The sequence below is a fragment of the Lemur catta genome, chromosome 18, assembly GCF_020740605.2.
Source record: "Lemur catta isolate mLemCat1 chromosome 18, mLemCat1.pri, whole genome shotgun sequence".
Lineage (NCBI taxonomy): Eukaryota > Metazoa > Chordata > Mammalia > Primates > Lemuridae > Lemur > Lemur catta.
The window spans coordinates 19,704,691-19,725,140 of NC_059145.1; the positions used below are offsets into that span (position 1 = coordinate 19,704,691).

The 20,450-nt window shown below is 49.0% G+C and overlaps 1 long non-coding RNA gene across 5 annotated transcripts in view; it reads left to right on the forward strand.

Annotated features, from left to right (window-relative positions):
* LOC123623560 overlaps positions 1-20,450 on the forward strand; it is a 30,111-nt gene that overhangs the window by 1,742 nt on the left and 7,919 nt on the right. The window contains exons 2-6 of one of the 5 annotated variants that reach the window (XR_006729900.1): positions 1,618-1,704; positions 4,969-5,058; positions 8,571-8,634; positions 11,551-11,631; positions 15,934-16,276. This is a non-coding gene — a long non-coding RNA (uncharacterized LOC123623560). The other 4 variants (XR_006729897.1, XR_006729901.1, XR_006729899.1 and 1 more) reach the window with 4 other exon arrangements.

The following is a 20,450-nucleotide window of genomic DNA, read 5'->3' on the forward strand; positions in this document are numbered from 1 at the left end:
ACTCTCGTTCAGACTCTGCCCTCACAGCTTTCCTGCCCGTGTCCCTTTCTGTGCCTCTGACTTTGATTCTATAGCACCCTGACATTCCCTTCCCAGCAGCAACACCGCTCACCTTGTGGCTCTTTCCACTTAGACAGTTTAGGGCCCGAGTCCACGACAGTCCCGGACTCACAGGTCAAATCCATCCTACCGCCTGTTTTTGTATAGCCTGTAAACTGAAGGTTTTTTTTTTTTTTTAATTTTTTAATGATTGAAAAGAGTTTGTAGAAATTTTTTTTCTCTCTTGTTAAACAAGTGCCCACCTAATAGCCTTCATCTTGCCCCTTGGCCAAGAAAGCCTAGAATATTTCACCATCTGGCCCTTTACAGAAAAGATTGTCAACCCTTGGTTTAGGAGAAGGGGTTTAGGGCTACCTGTCTAGTAGCTTTTTTGGCCCATGATTCTGGGGTTTCCATGTCCTGCTCTGGGAGGCCCTGGGGGAAGCTGGGGTGAGAGGGATGAGGCCCCCTGCCTGCATGCCCGTGTGAGAGGGTGATCCGCGGCAGCGCACGGAGGCCTCTGTTAAAGTAAACCTGTTGGCAGTTATCATGGGGCCATGCAGGGCCACACTTGTTTTTCCAGGGTGGGGAAGTGACTTACATCTGAACATTCCAAGGTCTAGGAGGGGTGGATTTCTGCTTCGGGGTGCTCTTTACAGAAGCTGTGTTACCAGGGATCTCGAGTCATCCCTGGTAACAAAAGAAGATGGAGACCAGGTCAGAGTACTCGGGAGATTTTATTATTCGGAAATGGGTAACATGGCAAGGCAAGTCTATCTCAGTGGAGTCTTATTTTTGACCAAGAAGTAAATAGCTCTGCAGAAATGCCTTCCCAGAGGATAGTGCACCACGGTCTTCTCCTACTTTTGGATCTCTTCCTATATGCCGTGACCACCCATATTGCTCTTTATCTTGGCAAGCCTTCTCCTGTCTTCCCTCTGGGGCATTTTTAAAAAGCCAGTCTTCTCAAGCGTCTTCCCAGAGTCAGCTGAGGACCTGAGTCTATCTGGCATCCTCTCGGAAAACCACTCCTGCCCGGCTCTGTGGTACTGTTGCTCAGTCCCTGTGTGCCTGAAGGGCTGATGCTACCCCCAGTCCCACCTCAGGGGTGGACCTGTGGGCCAGGTCTGGCCAATCACAGTATCCTGTTCTTCTGACCACAGTGATTGGGTCAGGGACAGGCAGATGTCCCAACCCTGGCCAATCGGTGTCCTCCTCAGGACTTTGGCCAGAGCTATTGGAAATGACGCTCTTTCTTCCAGAGTTGATCAAGTGGAAGGAAGCTATTTTTGAGCTGATGATTATCTTTGTAACCATGTGGGGAAACCCTTTCTGGAAAAGAAATCTCATATAAGGAAAGAAAGGAGGAAGATAGAGAGAGAGATCAATCTATCTGACAACACTGTTATTTATGCCTTGTTCTGTTGCCCAGGCTACAGTACACTGCCATGATCATAGCTCACTGCAACCTCAGACTCCCGGGCTCGAGCACTCCTCCTGGTTCAACCTCTCGAGTAGCTAGGATTACAGGTGTGAGTCACCATGCCCAGCTAATTTTTCTATTTTTTGTACCCATAGGGTCTTGCTATGTGGCCCAGACTATCGTCCTCAAGCTGACCTCAAGCTATCGTCCCACCTCGGCCTCACAAAATGCTGGGATTACAGGTGTGAGCCATGATGCCCAGCCTGACAACATTGTTTGAGGCTCAGCATCCATTCATCCCTAAGGCTTGTTCCAGCCTGTACCTTTCAGCAGTCATCCAAGCCAGTAAACTGCTTTTTTCTTTTCTTCTTTTTTTTTTTTTCTTTTGCTTACTCTGAACTGGGTAGAGTTTGACCACCAGCATTCAGATAGGTTCTGAGCAATATATGGGCTTTAGCAGGTACCCTGGCATCTTGGGTTCCTCCCCTGGGTACCTGCAGCCCCTGCCATGTAACTTTCAGTGCCCTCCGACTCTGACTGTGGCCTGAGTGACTGACTTTGGCCAATGGGATATTTGCAAACATGGTATAGGCACAGTGGGACGTGTCTTCTCTCGTGCAGCCCTTCTGAGACCATAGGAACAATCTCAGTCGAGCCCACTGGATAATGAGAGACATGTAGAGCTGAGAGGAGCTGTCCAGCTGAGGCCCCCTTGACCAAGCAGCCTTGAGCTGCTATGGAAGCCAACTGCAGGCGCATAAATGAGCACAGCTGAGGCCAGCCGAAGAACTGCCCCCCTGTGCCAAGCCCATAGCATCATGAGCTACACAAATGGTAGATGTTTTAAAGCATCAAGTTTTGGGGTGATTTGTTAGGCAGCAAAAGCTGATACACAGGTGAAAGGTGAAAAAGGTGTTACGCAAGGCTCTAAGGGAGAGCAGCTTGTCAGTCACCTGGTGGCTTTTTTAATAGATAAGGAAAACAAAGGGCTGTGATGTTGAAATATTGCCTAAGCTTAATACAGCTACAGTTCTAGACCACCAGTATTTCAACAAGGAGCCCGGAACACTTATAAATTCTTAGCAGAGCTGCCTTGGCAGGGACCCCACTGAGGAATCCACGCCTGGAACTGCCACTCAACAGCCACGCCAGGCAGCTCTCGCTACAGGCAGCGTGGCCAGCAAGACTGTCTCTAGGATGAGGGGATCAGGTGCATACTTGACAATGGAGAACTCCTCTTACTTGTGTCCTAAAGCCACGACAGGAAGTGTAAAAATGCAGTAACATGTTGAGTACCTACTGTATTTGTAATGTTCACAGCAACCATCTTTTTCTTTTATAAGCCTGAGCTAGTACACTTGCTTTCTCTTTTATTAGGGATGATTTGCTAGAAGTAACTTACCCTTTTCTCCTTATGCGAGGCTGTTCATTTCAAAGATTAAAGGTACTACGGCTACTAAGGATGGCTCACAGGCCTGTAATCCTGGCACTCTGGGAGGCCGAGGCGGGTGGATCGTTTGAGCTCAGGAGTTCGAGACCAGCCTGAGCAAGAGTGAGACTCTGTCTCTACTAAAAAAAAAAAAATAGAAAGCAATTAGCTGGACAACTAAAAATATACAGAAAAAATTAGCCAGGCATGGTGGCTCATGCCTGTAGTCCCAGCTACTCGGGAGACTGAGGCAGGAGGATTGCTTGAGCCCAGGAGTTTGAGGTTGCTGTGAGCTAGGCTGATGCCACGGCACTCTAGCCTGGGCAACAGAGTGAGACTCTGTCTCAAAAAAAAAAAAAAAAAAAAAAAGGAGGGCTCACATTTATGAACACTGACTTAGCACCAGGCTCTGGCCAAAGGGCCTGATATCTAATCCCCACTCCAACCCAGGGAGGTAGGTGCTGTCAATCCCATTTTACAGGTGAGAAAACTGAGTCCTGCATCCAAGCACACCAAGTTATTAAGTGTTGGTGTGAGCAACTAAACTTGTGTTTTGTTTTTAAAGGGAGACTAATAACCTGGGCTGGAGGAATAGGGAGACATCATGAAGGACACACTTCACCTGCTCTGGAGGCAGACTGCGATTTACCACCTACTGTCTCTGTGACCCTGGGCATTTTACTAGGTGTTCCTGGGTCTCCCTTTATTTGTCTGTAAAATAGGGTGATAATCCTGTCTTTCAGGGATTGTCAAGGGGAAGAGAATTAAATGAGACATATAGAGCCCCCAGCGCTGTGTTAGGCTCAGGGCTGGAGCTCAATCCCTTATACCTTTTCTTTCCCCGGCGGACACTAAGCCACGCTGGTTTCCAGTGATTACATGCAAGGGAATGTAGACTCCATGCGAATTTGGGTTTGTGTGATTAGGTACTTTGCTCAGGCTGTGCCACTGCCCCAGAACAGACCCTGGCACACCAGAGGCACTCGGTATAAATGTCTCGAGTCAAGTTCTGTGTTTCTGTGAGCCTGTGATTCTGTGAGATGCCACTGGCAGCGGCTTCCTAAGTGCTGGTTGGGATCAGGAGGCATAGGGGATCCAGGAGCGAAGGTTTGTAAGGAGGAGGGGAGAGATGTCCCAGTCAAGCGCCCTCCAGGACCCGGCGGCATGGCTTGTGATGCCGGTAATGACTCGTGCCCAGCCTGGGGGGGCAGCTCAGGAGTTGCCAGAGATGCCAGTTGAGTGTCCTGAGTGCAGAGTCTGTGGCTTCAGCTCCACCCAGCCTCTCTCTTCCCCCTCCCGAGCTCTCCCGGCCTCTACTCTGGAACCCCCACCTGCCTGCACGGTGGCCGGGCATAGAAAGACCCCTTCCTTGATGCCAAGTATCAGCAAGGCCCTCTAAGGATGTGAATTATTCATCGACAAACCCAGCACCCATCTGTCCCCAGCCGGTGCTGCTGGCATCTCCCTAGGCCTGGAAGCTGCCCAGGGCACCTCCGAGCCAGGCTTGCAAAGGGTTTCCTCGCAGCGATGACACGGTGGCCCTGAGCCTTTCGCCTTAATTGGAGAGATGACGGGGCGAGCGCAGGAGGCTCTAAAGTATGTATTTGCAATCAGCTTGCTCCCTGAAGTGGCATGAAAACAAATGTCTAAGGAATGCTTGCAGTGAGGACATCTCCCTGGCGACCTGCTCTGAAGAGGCTGGCAGAAGACGCAGTCGGGGTGGGAAGTGGCTTCGGGGAAGAAAGCCCTTTCAGAGGGGCTGCACTCACAGGGCGCAGCCTCTGAGAACCAGGGTGGGAAGCTGGGAGCAGCCTCTATAGCTGGCACACTGGTGGTGGCCACTCCGGGAGGACTCCTGCACTCCACGTGCTCCCTAGAGAGATGGCAGTAAGGTGTCAGAGACTTAAAAGAGAGGTTAGGTTGCCTGTGAGCCCGACCAGCTTCCTGAAATCTCTGCAGGAAATAGGTGTGGCAGCAAATCTGTAGCACAGAAGGCTGGAGGAAGGTGTGCAGGTTGCCGGTCAAGCAGCCATTTCCCTGGCTTGAAATAATAGGAATTATTTGTGTGTATCTCCAGTGGCCAGTGACTGACTTTCAAATCGACAACTCCAGGAAAGAAAAACAGGGACCTCCTCAGAGAAGAGTTCCTCGAGAACTAAGAACAACTGTGAGTATTGCCACATGGCAGGAACAGTTTAAGATGTTCATTGGCCCCAGTGACTCTTTTATATTATATATCAAACGTTATAATGCACCTGATTCATATGTATGTGTATATAAATACGTTTTAAGGCATTTTTAGAATTTGCTTTCGAACTTACTTGGCTATGAATAGTACCTCCTTCAGTTTACTATATGGGCTGTGCTTTCTCATGCAAGCTCAGGAGTTCTTGCAAAGCGAGGTGACTGATGCAAAGGTTGTTTTCAGATGTGATAACATTTTAATGAAAACTAAACAATGAACAATGTGGACCCAATGTTTTATAGACATTTAATGAAATATGTATTCATTTTGACTTTGCATATTTTTCTTTAAACATGTCAAACCAATACCTTTTATTTTTCCCCGTTTCCCAATATGTTTGTGAGGCCCGGGCAACGTGGCTGTGGGTGTGTTCCTAACGGATAGAACAGAAGGTGGACGGGGAGGCTGGAGGCGTGCGATCAGCTCCAGACACCAAGAATCTCGATTCTCACAGGTCACATTGGCGATTTCCCCTGAGTGAAATAATAAGCTTGGCAGGTGTGCTTAGGTAAGGAGGCTGGTGGCTCAGGTTTAAACCGGCACCTCCGGGTGAGGGGCAGCTTGGAGCCCAGTAGGGGCGGCTAAGAAATCCAGGGACATCTGGGACTATTTACCCTCAGGGCACAAGAGTCAAGAAATAAAGAGGGAAGGCTCCGTGCTTTCCCCTGGCTTGGACTCTCTTAGCGGTTTATTTGTTCTTTTCATGCATCAGTTTACTCAGCAAGGAGTAGTCAGGGAGTTGTTTTTCGTGTCCAACCTGAAGTGGAGGGAGAGGAAGAACAGATGGGCCGTGAGCTTTGTCACCAGCACCTGAGTGGGCTGGCTCCCTTTCACATTAACGTTTTATACCTGGCGCTCACCAGCAGCGAGAATCCACCACTAGCTCGGGGTTGACCCGGTTCCAAGTGTCCTGGAGCCTCAGAAACTCATGCCAGTGGGTCCCAGTCAGTCCTGGCCATGCCGGGAGCCCTGCAGGCTGTTTGGGGGGGAATGAGGAGCGACCAACGCAGAAAGAGCATGTTCCGATGGCACTGCGGCCCTGTTGTTTATTTGCTTCCTAGCTTGTGCCTCAAGCAACTGGATCCCCCTTTTTCAGCTGAGGCAGTGGGAGCTCCAGAGAGGTGGAATCAGTTCCCCAAAGTCACGCAGCGAAGATGCCGTAAAGGAGATTTGAACTCAGAGCAGTCGCACCCCAAAACTTGCCTTGTGTTTTCTTCCACACCCTGCTCCCTGCCTGAAGTCTTAGGAATGTCCAGAGTCTGTTGGTGGAATTTCTGGTGTGCCTCAGGAATAGGTTTGTTGCTCCTTTCAGATTAGTAGCCGAGAAGAGAGGATGTGTCTATGGTTGCCCGGGGCCTCTGTGTAGGGCAGAGATGCCCAGCAAAGGAGTCAGGTGAGGGCTGAAATCCAGCCCACATGTCACCTGCCTCTTTATACCCTGGTGTTGGAATTCGTCAGACCAGGTTGCTTGCCAAGCCCTGCACCCCTGAGACCCCATTCCCCCAGAGGGCTGCCTCCTAATAAATTGCACAAAGGCACTGCGTTGGTTTGGGTTTGCTCAGAACCAGACTCTGAGACAAATATTGGAGTGCGAGTCTTTTTGTCTGGGAAGTGAGCCCAGGAAGCTCTGATAGGTGAGTGAGGAAGACAGACAGGGAAGGGAGGCAAAGTAGCCGGGGTATGTTGTCATCTTGGACAACTAGAGCACAGTCCCTCTGGGGAGCTCTGAGGAACAGTCAGGAATACGCCCCCAAGTCACTGCAGTTTATTAGGACCCAATGCCCTCTGGGTCACCATCGGGGAGGGCTGCTCTGAGGGTTCCTCCCGCTTGCCCTGCAGCAGGCTGACGTGCTCGCACGGCCAGAGGAGCGCCCTCCTGCAGGGTCAAGTTTGTGCCCGGTGAGCTTCCTGGGTCTCAGGAGTGTACTGCTGAGCTGTGTTTGTCGCAGGTGTGTGTGGAGGGGATCTGGGCAGTGCCCGCCCCAGGCACCCTCGAGGTGAGTCTGATGCCATTACCAGGACATCTGTCCCACTCCATTCAATAGGCTCAAGTGATTGTGCCTCTTTCCCTCTTGTGGTGACCGTGGTATGAGTTCAGGCATCCACCTGTGACGTCGCCCTCCCACAGGCAGGTTTGTGATGGCTTATGGGGAAAAAAAAAAAAAAAAACAACCACCAAAAACCTACCGTGCTCAAACGCCACCCTGGGAAGCCTCAGGACTTTCTAATCGTCTGGGATCTGTTCCTAGCACTGACTGTGGTCGTTTCCTTTGGCCTCTCTTCATTTTCTGCCTCTTTCTCTTGCTCCCCTCTGTCTTCGGAAGCCAATAAGGGAATCCAGGTTTCCTGGCTTCTCACCTTCCTGTTTTTATCCCACAGACCTCCGGAGGATTGTCTGGTGGGGGCAGGAGTAGCTGCCTCGGAATTGCCCAGCCTGGGTGGGAGGCTCAGGAAGGGCTGCCGGCCGTGTTCGGGGCACCAGCGTGGGCATTTTCTTGTATTCTTTATGGATTGGGAGTGGCCAGTGGAAATTACGGGGAGCCTCCAGCCACCTTTGGCATCGCCCCCACATACAGCTGAATTCCTGCTAATCCCGAACTCACAGCCCCTCCCAGTGGCCCTTCCTGGACCCCCGGGGTCTGCGGTTTTGCTTGTTCTGGGGCTGCATCTCCGACCTCAGTGAGGACCGAAGCAGGCGTTTGGCAGAAGCACGAAGGGTGGACTCAAGTCAGAGACCTCCGCCACCACATTGCGACTGTTTCAGTTTCTGTCCCCTCCGGCTAGATGGCTGTGGTTCCCAGGAGGTTTCTGACACTCCTTGCCAGTTACCTTTAGGATTTTTGCCCATAACACTAACAGTTCCTTAAGGAGGGGACAGCAGAACCCCATTGCTTCATTTGGCACCAATGATCTAATGAGGTGTAAATCCCACAGATGCCGCCCGGGGGCCGGCACGGTAATTGATAGCAATTGGTGTGATTAGAGAAAGCCCTCCATCATCCCGCGGTGTCTGGTTGCAATCTGTCATAGTCCTAACCAGACATCGCCCTGAGCTTGTGCTGGAGCAAACCGCCCTCCTGGTTTCTGCTCAGAGCCCGGATGTCACAGTCAGAGACACGCATCTTATCTCCTCGGCCAGGGAGTGAGGACGCGCTCTGACCATTCGCCTGGCCGAGACGTCACTGGCCGGAGCTCAAAGTCAGTTCCCTGAGTGGGAGTCCTCGCTCTGCCCTTTGTCGGCTGGTGGCCTTGGAACTGTGACTTCACCCTGCTGCCTCAGTTTCTTCATCTGTAACACGTAGTGCTAATAATGCTGCATCATCATCCCTCGTACGGTTGTTGGGAGGATTAAATATTTGTAAAGTGCTTAGAAACACATAGTGTTTGTTAAATAAGTAAATTTTCTTATTTTTTTTTTGTTCTGTCCACTCCAGAGGGCTCTGCCGGCAAGAACAGATCAAGACCAGTAACACAAAGATGGGGGAACTCAGGAACCACGTAAGGAAAGGCGCCGACACCTGATGTATTTAGTAGAACTCTTTGTGCTGCAAGGAAATGTATTCATGTGACAAGTATCTATTGAGCACCTACTGTGTACCAGGCACCGTGCCGTTGCTGGGTTTACAGTTGCGACCTCGTAGAAGTTCCATTTAGGTGTGTAGATGCACACAAAGCACAAATAAACAAGCCCGCAAATAAGATAACTTCAGAGTGATACAGATTCCGGAGAGAATCGGCAGGATGGAGTGAAAGGGAGGAGCGGGGTGGGGGCAGCTCCAGGGTGGGCGGTCACAGGCAAGGCCTCTCCGCGTTGGTGATGTGACACGGAGGAACCAGGCACACGAGTGTCCAGGCGGAGAACTGCCCTGGAGCTGGGAGGGTCGGAAGAGCAGTGAGAAGGCTGCCGTGGCTGCCGCAGAGTGAGAGAAGGAGAGTGGAAAGAGGCAGTTTGGAGAGGCTGGGTGAAGCCAGAGCATGTGGGGTCTTGCTGGGCAGGGCAGGGGAGGGGGGTGTTCAATTTTTATTTTAAGTACCATTGAGGGCCTTAAGCAGACAAATAACATAGTCTCCTTTACCAGTTAAAAAGTTTAGAAACTCAACTCAAGGTAGCTTAAACAGAAGGAGGCATTTATTAAAAGAAGGTGGAGGTGTCTCAGGGAAAGCCACAGACAGGAAGAGGGCTGGGCTTAAAACAAGGAGGGCGATGTCTCCACTGCCACCGCGGGTTTTCCCCGCACGCTCTGTGGCCCGGGCCACGTGTGGAACTCAGCTGCCAGCTGCCCCTGAGTTTTATGAACTTGATTTCTGTGGTCCGGCATCTCAAGGGTGATGCATCTCTCAGTTCCATCGTGCCTCAGGTAAGGGTTAGGGCCCGGCTTGGGCCAGGAGTCTGTTCCTGGACCGGCCAGTCATGGCCAGGGTGGGACGGGGTCACACTTGACATCCTGGTTGCTCCTAAGTAAGGGTGGGGTTCTGGGCAGGGAGGAATCATTCTCAAATGGGGGTGAAGGCACAGGGCAGGGTAAACAAAGTGTCCAAGTTGCCAGGAAACTAGAAACTACAGGGTGAATATACCTAGAAGCAAACTCAGAGTTTAGCTCTGAGCTTCCTGGGAGCCAAAGCTTAGGAAACAAACAACGGGAATGGGGTTCAGAGTCCTCATCTGCTCGTGAAATAAGACAGAGCAGATCAGGAGGAGGGAAAAGTATCTTCTTCCAACAAAGCCAAGAGGATGTTCTCGAGAGTGTCTACACAGTAGGGGACTGAGAAATATGACGAGTGATTCATTCAGCAACAATTCAATTTAGATTTCTGAGATGATTAAGTTTTTCGCAATGCGTGGGGACTCCCTCGTGCTGAGTTCTGAAAGTAGAGGGAGCATTATCAAATCTCGGCAGTGTGAGGGTGGGCGGGTATGTTTTAGGGGAAACCAAAGTAATGACCCATCACGTTTCCTTCTGATGACCTCATTGGTGACTTGAGCACAGAGGTCAAAAACTCAAAAGCCGCCAGTAGGACGAGGGAGAGGAGTGCCCAGGGGGCTGGGTGCGAGGAAACCCGCATTAGCATAAATGGCAGCTGCCCACCCACCTCTGTCCGCAAGGAGGTCTTAGAAAATAGCTGCTTCCTCGGCTCTAGCCCAGTGTTGCCTCTTGGACCTAATGATTTTCTGCAAGGGACTGGAAATTCTGGATTATTAAAATGTGAATGTTGACTATGAATTTAAATCTGTTTAAAAACTCTCCAAGAGCCAAGCAAAATGTGAGTGAAAGGTGAATGTAGCCCACGGCCATGGGTGTGTAGCCTTTCCCTCCAACCCCCAGTGTGGTGTCTGGGGGACCCAGTAGCCTGAGCCCATGTGAGCTTCCGGGAACGCGGCTGGCTCAGCTGGGCTCTTGGCCAGAACTGGGCACAGTGACATCCCCAAGTGCAGGGATCCTGCAGAGCTGCGGGTCCTCAAAGCCAGGAATGCCCTCCCTCCTTCCCTCCCTCCCTTCCTTCCTTCCTTCCTTCCTTCCTTCCTTCCTTCCTTCCTTCCTTCCTTCCTTCCTTCCTTCCTTCCTTCCTTCCTTCCACCTCCGTGGTAGGCCCGAGGTATACAATGATGAGTAAAACAGACCCACCACTGTCTCGGGGATTTTATATTCCGGTAATTGATCCAGAATTTCAGCAACTAATTACACAATGAAGTAGTTACTCAGAATTGTAAGACATGCCAAGAGAAGGCCTCCTAGAGTGTTTACAAGGGAATCTGGCCTAGCCTAGGAGGCTTAGGAAAATTCCCCCGAGGCAGTGACTCGAGCTGAGATTGTAAGGAGAGGAGGAGGAGGGTGGTGGCCAGCAGGTGGGGCAGAGGAAGGAGGCAGCCTGGATTCGGTCAACCTTGTCGAAGACTTAGAACTATTAAGAAAAATTATCCAAAACTTAGAAAGATGGCAAAAACAAAGACCGCAGTTTCTCTCCATGTCAGATTAGAACATTATTTGCCAGGATTAGTTAATTGCCCAAGGATTAGTTAATTCTCTGAGGATTGTACGTTGGTTTGGTTTTGCTATTTTACTGATGGGGCCTAATTTCTATGAAGGCACAAGTGAATCTGTAGACAGCTGTCCTGTGGAGGCGCAAATGGTTCACGTGTGGCAGGGGGAATAACCCCAAAGGTAATGGCTTTATCTCCCTGAGGGACATTAGTCAGTTTTGTTCCTAACTTAAAAAATGAACAAATAAATTAAAACTTATCTGGGTACACCCTCCCTGAGGGGCTGCATAAACCCGTCATCAATTGCTTTTTGAACCTGCTCTCCCATCCTGCTGGCTCTCTCATTAAGGAGTTAAATAAACGTTTGACACATGTTTGCTCTACATTAGCTTAACAGTCAGGTTTTTAATCTTCTCAACGTTATTCTTTGACAGAACTCTCTCCTAAGTGTGACGAAAACTGGAGGGTTTTAAGCACGCGACTGCCATGATTAAATTTGCCCGTGGACGCCCGTGGTAAGGTTCTTCTGAGAAAATTAAGAAACCCAAGCTCCTATTTTTACCTTCAAATGGGGGACTTTGCCTCTTGGGAAAAATAACTGGTTTGGTGGAGGACCGATCGGCTGTCGTTATCATTAAGTGTAGGATTATTACGGGGTCTTTCTACCAACATAGGGAACTCTAATCATTGCAGTGTCCATTTTGCTAAGATAAAGCAGCAGATGATAATTTATTGTAATGGGATCTAAACTAATGAGCTCCACTTACAATTAAAATGTTTGAGAAAGACTCCTTTTCCCCTGGGTCTCCCCAGGAGGCCCAGCTCTGACGAAAGTGGAGCCGCTCCACAGCGGGGTACATTGCTCATCAGCCGCCGCAGGTGTCAGGAGTTGGCCGTCTCTTTACAGTGCTGGAAAGGGGCAGGGGCAGATACCGGCATCCAATTCTATAAATTATTGAATCTGAATCTAAAATCATCTATTCGGAGAAGTGTTGAAAGTGCACATGCTAATTGGAGAGCCAGAGACACAGCGTTAGGGCTGCCCAGAGGAGGCCAGTAATTGTTCCTGAGCTTTCGGTGGTCAGAATGAGGGGGACATAAAAACCGGGCAGCTGCACTGACCCACGTGGGGTCTCTGGGAGAAAGGCAGCACTTAGTGCGCGGGATGTGCCGGGCCCCTGCCTGTATGATCTCCTTTAATCCGCACAACATTCGGAAGGGGACCACGGTCGCCTCGCTGCAGGTGGGAAACGAGGTTAGGTGACTTGCCAGAGGCCACTCGGCTAGTAGGTGGCTAAGGTGACTTTTGAATCCAAGTGTTTCCTCTTCAACTCACCAATACGCCCTCCTGTGATTTGCAGACATTCTTCATTTCAGTTGTCATTTTCTCAGCGTTTATGCTCTAATGACATCATCCAAACTGATACATAGTGGAAAGAGTACGACCCCTCCCCATGCAGAATTAATGCTCAGCTAGCTTCAGGCAGTTGACAGAGAATTGGGAAATTGCCATCCCTCATTTCTTGCCCTCTGCCTTCTTCCTTTCCCTCGTGACTATGTTGAATGTTTCCTTCAAGTTTTTGCTCAAATATCAGCTACTTAGTAAAGCCTCTCGTGGCCAGCCTGCTTGAAATTGCAGCCTGCATCAGCCCTGAACCTTTTTTTTGTTTTTTGTAGAGAGTGGGTCTCACTGTGTTGTGCAGGCTGGTCTCGAACCCCTGGCCTTGAGTGATCCTCCCACCTCAGCCTCCAGAAATGCTGGTATTATGGGTGTGAGCCACCGCACCTGGCCCCTCTGTCCTGTTACCCTATTCTGTTCCTCCTTTTTCCCCCTATAACACCTATCTTCTAACATACTACATAATCGGCTTATTAATTATCTTTATTATTTTTGTTTGTCTTCCTCTAATAGCGTGGAGACACCAAGGAGGCAAGAATCTTTGTCTCTTTTGTTCACTGCTATATTTCAAGTGCTTAGAACAATGCCTGGAATGTAATAGATGCTTAATAAGTATTTTTGGGTGAATGAATACCTATTATAGGGCCATTTATAGTTTAATGAAAACCAACAAAGAATGCAAATCAATACAGTAGTCCCGCCTTATTCCGAGGTTTCACTTTCTGTGGTCTCAGTTACTTGCAGTCAACCACGGTCTGAAAATAGGTGAGCACAGTACAGTAAGACCTGTGAGAGGGAGAGCAACTGCGTACACATAGCTTTTATTGTAGCATATAGTTATAATTGTTCCATTTTATTATTAGTTATTATTGTTAATCTCTTACTGTGTTTTATCAATTCAACTTTATCGTAGGTATTATGTATAGGAAAAAACATAGCATATTAAGGTTTGTTACATCCGAGGTTTCAGGTATCCACTGGGGGTCTTAGACATACCCCTGGATAAGGGGGAGACTATCGTACTATGGTGCACACTCATGTGCCAGGCATTGTTCTAACAGTTCGTCCATATTCTGTCCTTTAATCCCTATAATATAGCAACTATTGTTAAATTTTGCAGAGGAAACAAGCCCAGAAAAATAAAAGAACTTGCCCAAGGCTACACAGCTAGTACTTTTAAAATCAACTTTGTTGAGGTATAAATTTCATGTAATAAAAAGCACCCATATTCAACGCACAGTTTTGGCAAGTGGTTACGCCCATGGAGTGATTGCTAAATGCAAGATGTGTGACCATCACCCCAACAATTCCCTCCTCTTTGCCCTGTAGCAGTTGGTCCCCTCTAGTTCCAGGCAATCACTAATCTGTTTTCTGTCCTTATCCTTTTGCCTTTTCTAGAGCATTCTATAAAGTGGAATCATACAGCATGTACTCATTTATGCATGTCTCCTCTGCCCAGCATGAATATTTCAGATTCATCCATGTTGTTGTGTGGGTCAATGTTTCATTCATTTCTATTGCTGCGTAGTATTCTATTGTATGTACGTACCACAATTTGTTTATCCAATGCCTATTGATGGACATTTGGGCTGTTTCCAGTTTTTGGCTATTGGGAATAATGCTTCTGTGAACATTTATGTACAAATTTTGTGTGGCCATATGTTTTTACTTCTCTTGGGGCAATACCTAGGAGTGGAATTGTTGGGTTGTACAGTTACACTATGTTTAACTTTATGTGAAATTATGCACCTCTTAGGATTTATGGCTTAGCCATTTGTATGGCACCCAGAGGAGTTCAGGAACAAAGATAAATGTGGAACCCCAGAGACTTTTCCTGTCTCACTGGGCTGTCCTTCTGCAATCCCTCAGGGAGGGCTGTGATGAGGTGGAAGAGGCAGCACATGATGGGGTAGGAGGAGTGGGGTGGGGGTCAGAAGCCTGAGTATGTGACTTGGGCAGGCATTTCTGCTCTCTGGGCCCCAGTCTCCTCAAATGAGGAGAGTTTAATGCAGTTGTGTGCTGGCAATTGTTAAATAAATACCTCAGTTTTTTTTGTGTTGTTTATAACAGCTATATACATGACACACTCCATTATTAACATTTTCTCTATCAGTTTCATAAGTCTAGACTATCAACTATGATAGATCAAGCTTTGATTTGTAGTGTTTGGTAATGTCTGTGGTGTAAGTACTCCTACTTTGAAATATTTTAAGCTACCTACATGATGTCACTGAATGTGCATTTGGGAAAAGATACAAAGTAGCACAGCGTTATATGGTATACCCATTATGCAGATATAGAAGATAGACTCAGTAATAGTTATTTATAGATAACCTCCAAAGCACAAATAAGGGATGGTTTTTAGTATTAATTCCGTTTTTTAATATGCTTTATTTAGTGAAATTTTCTGTAATTTAATTTTTAATAATGGCTCTATTTAATAACCAGCTTGCCAAACTCCTGAAAATTTTACAACCAGCTCTTGGAATTGTATGAGCCAGCTGCAGCGCTCCACTGGTTTGATGAGATTTTTCCAGAGATCTGACCCAGTGCCCACTGCCAGGCCAGAGTTCCAAGGAGGGCCCTCATTTCAGACCTTTCCTCTGCGAGGCTTGTCTCCCCCAGCCCGGGCCAGGCCTGCTTCCTCCCTGAAAGGAGCAGATGTCTACTGGTACGTCCGCTTCCTAAGGCTTCCATAGCAAAATACCACAGACTGGGTGGCTTAAACAACAGAAATTGATTTCTTACAGTTCTAGAAACTGGAAGTCCAAGATCAAGGTGTTGGCAGGTTTGGTTTCTTCTCCTCTTGGCTTGCAGACGGCCGCCTCCTTGCTGTGTCTTCCTATGGGCTTTGCTCAATGCACATGTCTCCTTGGTGTCTTTTCTTGTTGTCATAAGAACACACGTCAGTCCTATTAGATTAGGGCACCACGCTCATGACTTCTTAATTACCTCTTTAAAGGCCCTACCTAGAATCACACAGTCACATTGGGGGTTAGGTACCAAAGGTATTGTAGTGATTACACGCCGGGAAATAAGAATATTCACTCATACATGGAATCATCCAATTATTTAATCATTAATTTATTTAACAAAAATCATTAACAGCATCATTGAAATAACTGGGCTGTAGGGCAGGAGCTGCAACAGGCTTGTTGCCACCGTGAGGAGGAAACCCATCCAGAGTGGAGCAAGCACTCTGGAAATAGAGCCACCAGACATGGAGAGGGAGAAAACAGGTTTGAGCCCACAGATCAAGCCGACTCTTCAGCTATGCAGACCATTAAATCCATCACGCTCCCTTTTTTTTTTTTTGCTTAAGCCCAAAAGATATCCTCAAGGTTGTCACACAGCTTGTGTGTGGCTCAAGGACACTGTATGAAAACCAAGTTTGATTCTGCTGCGCCTATTCTTTTAGCCATTTCGTGCTAGAGGAGAAAAAGAGGGAAGTCGTGTGAAAGGAGGGCGACTTTGGAAGATTCTGCAGCTTTGGGAAACTAGAACAAGGATGTTGGCATCGGCCCACGTGTGTCTGCAGTCTGCCCCTTCCCCTGTGCACTGCGTCTGCGGCCAAATTACCTGGTGCCCTGGAGTCTCAGTTTCTTCCTCTGTATCATGGGGATCCAAAAGCATCCATCCCTGCAGACCATCGCAAGGTTTAAGCAAGATAACAAAGCAAAAATATTCAGCACAGCATCTAGAGAGGGCTCCAAACCAGTAACTATTTTATTGACTGAAAATATTTACAAAGAGACCTGTGAACTCCCTGAGCCACCCATTAGTGGATTAGATTATCTGATCGTGCTGTAAATACTCTGTCTTTTGTTGTTTCCTTTTGGAATGTTTCGAATTGTTGTAATGATTCTAATACCTTCAGGCTCCTCCAAGGAAGCAGGGATCAAAGAGCGATATTGTCCATGCCCCCGACTTTGCCTGAAACCTCAGTTCCTCCCAAACACTGCTGTTGGATGGGGCCGCTCTGCAAACATCTGATGAAACTCACCCGACAATTCTAGAGAAAAAGCACAGAGATGCTGGGTGCCCTCCACAGAGCCTCATCAGCCAGAGCGGGAGAAACAACCCAGGAGAGTTGGTGCACGGGGCGTTGGGGGCATTAAATTAGTCCATGGAAAGTGCCTCGCTTGGGGGCGGCAGGTTTAGCAACTAAGTGCAGCCCCGTGCTAACCAAGCATTTCACATTCTCGCCTTTATTCCTCTTACCTTCTCAACGAGGTAGGCATTACCACTTGCCCATTTCAAAGATAAGGAAACTGAGGCTCAGAGAGTTTTAAGTAGGTTGTTCAAAGTCCTCACATGGCAAGGAGGTAACCAAGCTAGGATTGAGCCCTTTGGTTCCACAGCCCGGCTGTGCTATCTCCTGTCACTGGGCACTCACAGGAGGTCCAAGGGCCACCTGTCCCTCAGAGCCATCTCAGAATGTGGTCATCGCAGCTGCACTGGTGCCCGTTTCCTCAGATGGAGCCCCAGGCCGACAGTCAGTTTTATTTTATGAGAATTACAATAAGGGAAAATGCAGCCTCCCTTCTTTCTCACCCACCTTCGGGACGGGGCCTGGGTGGATGCAATGAAGCTTGATTGGTGTCACGTTTCCTGGGAGGGATATTTAGCAGAGTGTCTTCCTGCCCTTAGGCGCTGGAAGGGAATTATAATTGAATGTGTGAGGCACGGTGAGTCTAACCGCAGAACCTGGCATCCTTTTGGAGCCCGTTGATGGCATGCACCAATGCCGGGGAAGCGAGTGTCACGGTGTGTTTTAAAGAGTGACCGTAATAGACAGGAACAAGGCACCCGTCTTCCCAGGGAAGGAATCTTAACCCTCGGCATTGTAGACCCCCTGAGGCCCATCCAACAGTGATCTATTTCAGCATGCAGACATCAAAGAGGAGAGTGCGCCAAGGTCAGGCTGTCCCCAGAAGAGGACTGTGGCCGGCCAAGGTCATGGCCAGGAGGTATTTACCTTGTGATTTATTTGGCGTAGGGTCAGGCCTGCACAGGCCTCACAGGCCCAGAACTCAGTCCTGACGGTTGCAGTGTTCCCGGGAGGCTGACGCCAGCCAACAGAGAAGGAAGGGTGGATGAGGGTGGCGTGGAGAGCTGTCACTTCCGAGGCGCCCACTGCATGCTCGTCTCTGTACAGACCAGGCCTCTGCCTCCACTCCCCTGCCCCTCGTGTCAGCTTTCCACGTGAGGAAACTGAGGCACGAGAGGCAACTCCCGCAGCCAGTAAGTGGCAGAGCTGGGATTTTTAACTGAGCTTGATCTGGCTTTCAAGTCAAAGCCAAGTGATTCCCTGACCACAAGAAACAGAAATGTCCAGCGGACTAGACTTTTGTGGCTCCTAATAAGGAAGAAATATAAGCTGCAAGTTACAAATCGTGGATTTATAGTCTAATCCCACCTGCAGGAATGTTGTGTTTGGCCTGAAGAGGGTTTTGAAAAAAGTTTGAATTCATTATCAGCCTTTCAAAACAGGGAGTTTCACACAGAATGCAGAATTCTGGCTTCTCCTGGGAAACCAGAAGATCTGGGAAAAGCCAGCTGGAGCAGAGGGCCACGGTCCCCTTTGGAAGGGACACAAGCCCTCGTGCCATGGTTCCCATCAGCCTGGGGCCCTGCTCAGTGGGAAGTTAGATGACCCCAGGGCTGCAGAGGGAGGCTGGACCCAGCCAGGGGAAGTTCTCTGACACAGATGGGTAAGGGGACCGGCCTGTCAGATCTTTATCAGTGTGTTAGTTTGCGAGGGCTGGCGAGGGCTGGCGTGACGAAGTGCCGTAGACTGGGTGGCTCAGACAGCAGCAATGCATTTCCTCGAAGTTCTGGAGGCCAGAAGACCAAGGTCAGGGTGTCAGCAGGGTCGGTCTCTCCTTGGCTTTTAGACGGCTGTTCCCACATGGTCTTCCCTCGGTGTCTGGATCCAACATTCCTCTTATAAAGACAATAGTAAGATTGGATTAGGGCCCACCCAAATGACCTCATTTAATCTTAATTATCTCATTAAAGACTCTTTCTTCAAATACAGCCACATACCAAGGTACTAGGAGTTAAGGACTTCAAAATATTAATTGTAGGGGGATACAATTCAGCCTGTACAATCAGGTATTGATTATCTTCCCATAGGGGTAGACCCAGTTTTGTAGGGTCAGAAGCAATTTTGGAGGCCTTCTTTATAAACAAAAATATACAATTCTGAATGTAAAATTAAGGACAGGGAGCAGAGCTATTGGTGCCCTACTGGTATCCTAGAGGTTCCATCCCTTCAGTGACACTTCAGCTGCCAGGGTCTGTGGCTTCCTCTAGCCTCTTGCTCACCAAAAGTGCTGGGGAACAACTCCCATCCCCCAACCCAGAAGCCCTCGCCACTGACTCCCTTGCTCCTTGGCTGGGATCACTCTGAGGTGTGTGTTCTGCCCCGTGTATTAACCATGGGTTTTATTTTCTATATTTCTGATACTTTGACCTCTGAGGTCTTGCTCACACTGGAGGGGCTGTCCCTCCCAGGGTCAGCCCACGCTTAGAGAGAGTGAACAACTCAGCCCAGGGGTGCCTTTCAAATGCAAACCAGCCAACCCAGAGCCCTGACCCCCAACTGCCTTCACTGAGCTCTGATATTCCGGGCCACTCTCCAGCCTGCACAATTACCCCAGGACCAGGTACCAGACAACTAGGGACAGTCCCTGTGCCCCAGAGCCTGCTGAAGGAGTCAAACCAGCCAATCCTAAACCTGCTTACCCCAACCTGGCCGATCCTTCTCTCGGAAACCACAGTAAAGGCTCTGGTTCACGCATTCCTCCCGCTCTCCACCTCCGACAGACCTTGGTGCTTCTCCATGTGGCCCCCCATGGCATGGCGTCCCCCCTCCTCGTGGGACTTGTGATAACAAGACAACTTTTCAATGTCACCTGCCTCCTGAACTGTTGGCTTTGCAATAGCTAAATAAGAAAACCTACATTTTAAAACACCCTGTCTCCCAAAGTTTCCCATGGGATCCAGCTCCGGTTGCCCACGGTGGGTGCTGGTCACTAACACAGCCACTATGGGCAACCTGCCCCACCTGCCCCACCTGCCCCACCTGCCCTTCCTGCCTCGGTCTCCCCACCTGCCTGCCAGTGTTTCCTGCACCACCCCAGTAAGCCGACCATAGTCCCATGCTTGTCCCAGCAGCTGCTTCCCGGAGAACAAATCAAGTCAGCACAAAGGTGAATATTTATTGTAAACACAGAGAGGAAATAAAAATGGAGACAGCAAACTTCACTGATGGCCATTGAAGGATCTTACACTGGCAAATTTTACAAAATCATATGAACACACCATTGGGGCTCTTGGAAGGGGTCTGGGTCCTGATGCCCGATAAATCTGCCTCCATCCCCCGGACTAGGACATACGCTCCATGGGTGCCAGGACAGTGCCCAGTGCAGTGGCTGACACATAGTAGTTGCTCCATATATAATAGTTTAATACATGAATAGACTAACAGGGATATGCCAGTTAGGCGAGCAGACCTTGGCATACTCACCTCTCTGCTGGCTAGTGTTTGGGTGGGCGTCCTTTGAAGTCCTTTGTGAGGGCTTCCTCTAAGAGCCAAGTCTCTGTCAGGCAGGCACAATCTTTTTTCTTTAAATGCACTAATATTTTCATTCTCACAGTCCTGGGAACCAGGATGTCTCTTTAGAACCACTTTGCAGTTTGCTAATCTGATCCATTGTGGACTAACTATGGTTTTGCTCCCAGGTGGCAATTTTATCTTCCGTATTTCCAAGTTCTTTGCTGGGTAGTTGGGATGTCACGGCCCCCACCCAAGGAGCCACGTATTGTATTGACTGCTATATGGTGTGGAGCTGCAGAGACCCAGTTGAAGGCTCCTCCACTCCCTAGCAGAGTCTGATCTTGGGCAAGTTACTTAGATTCCTGACCCTC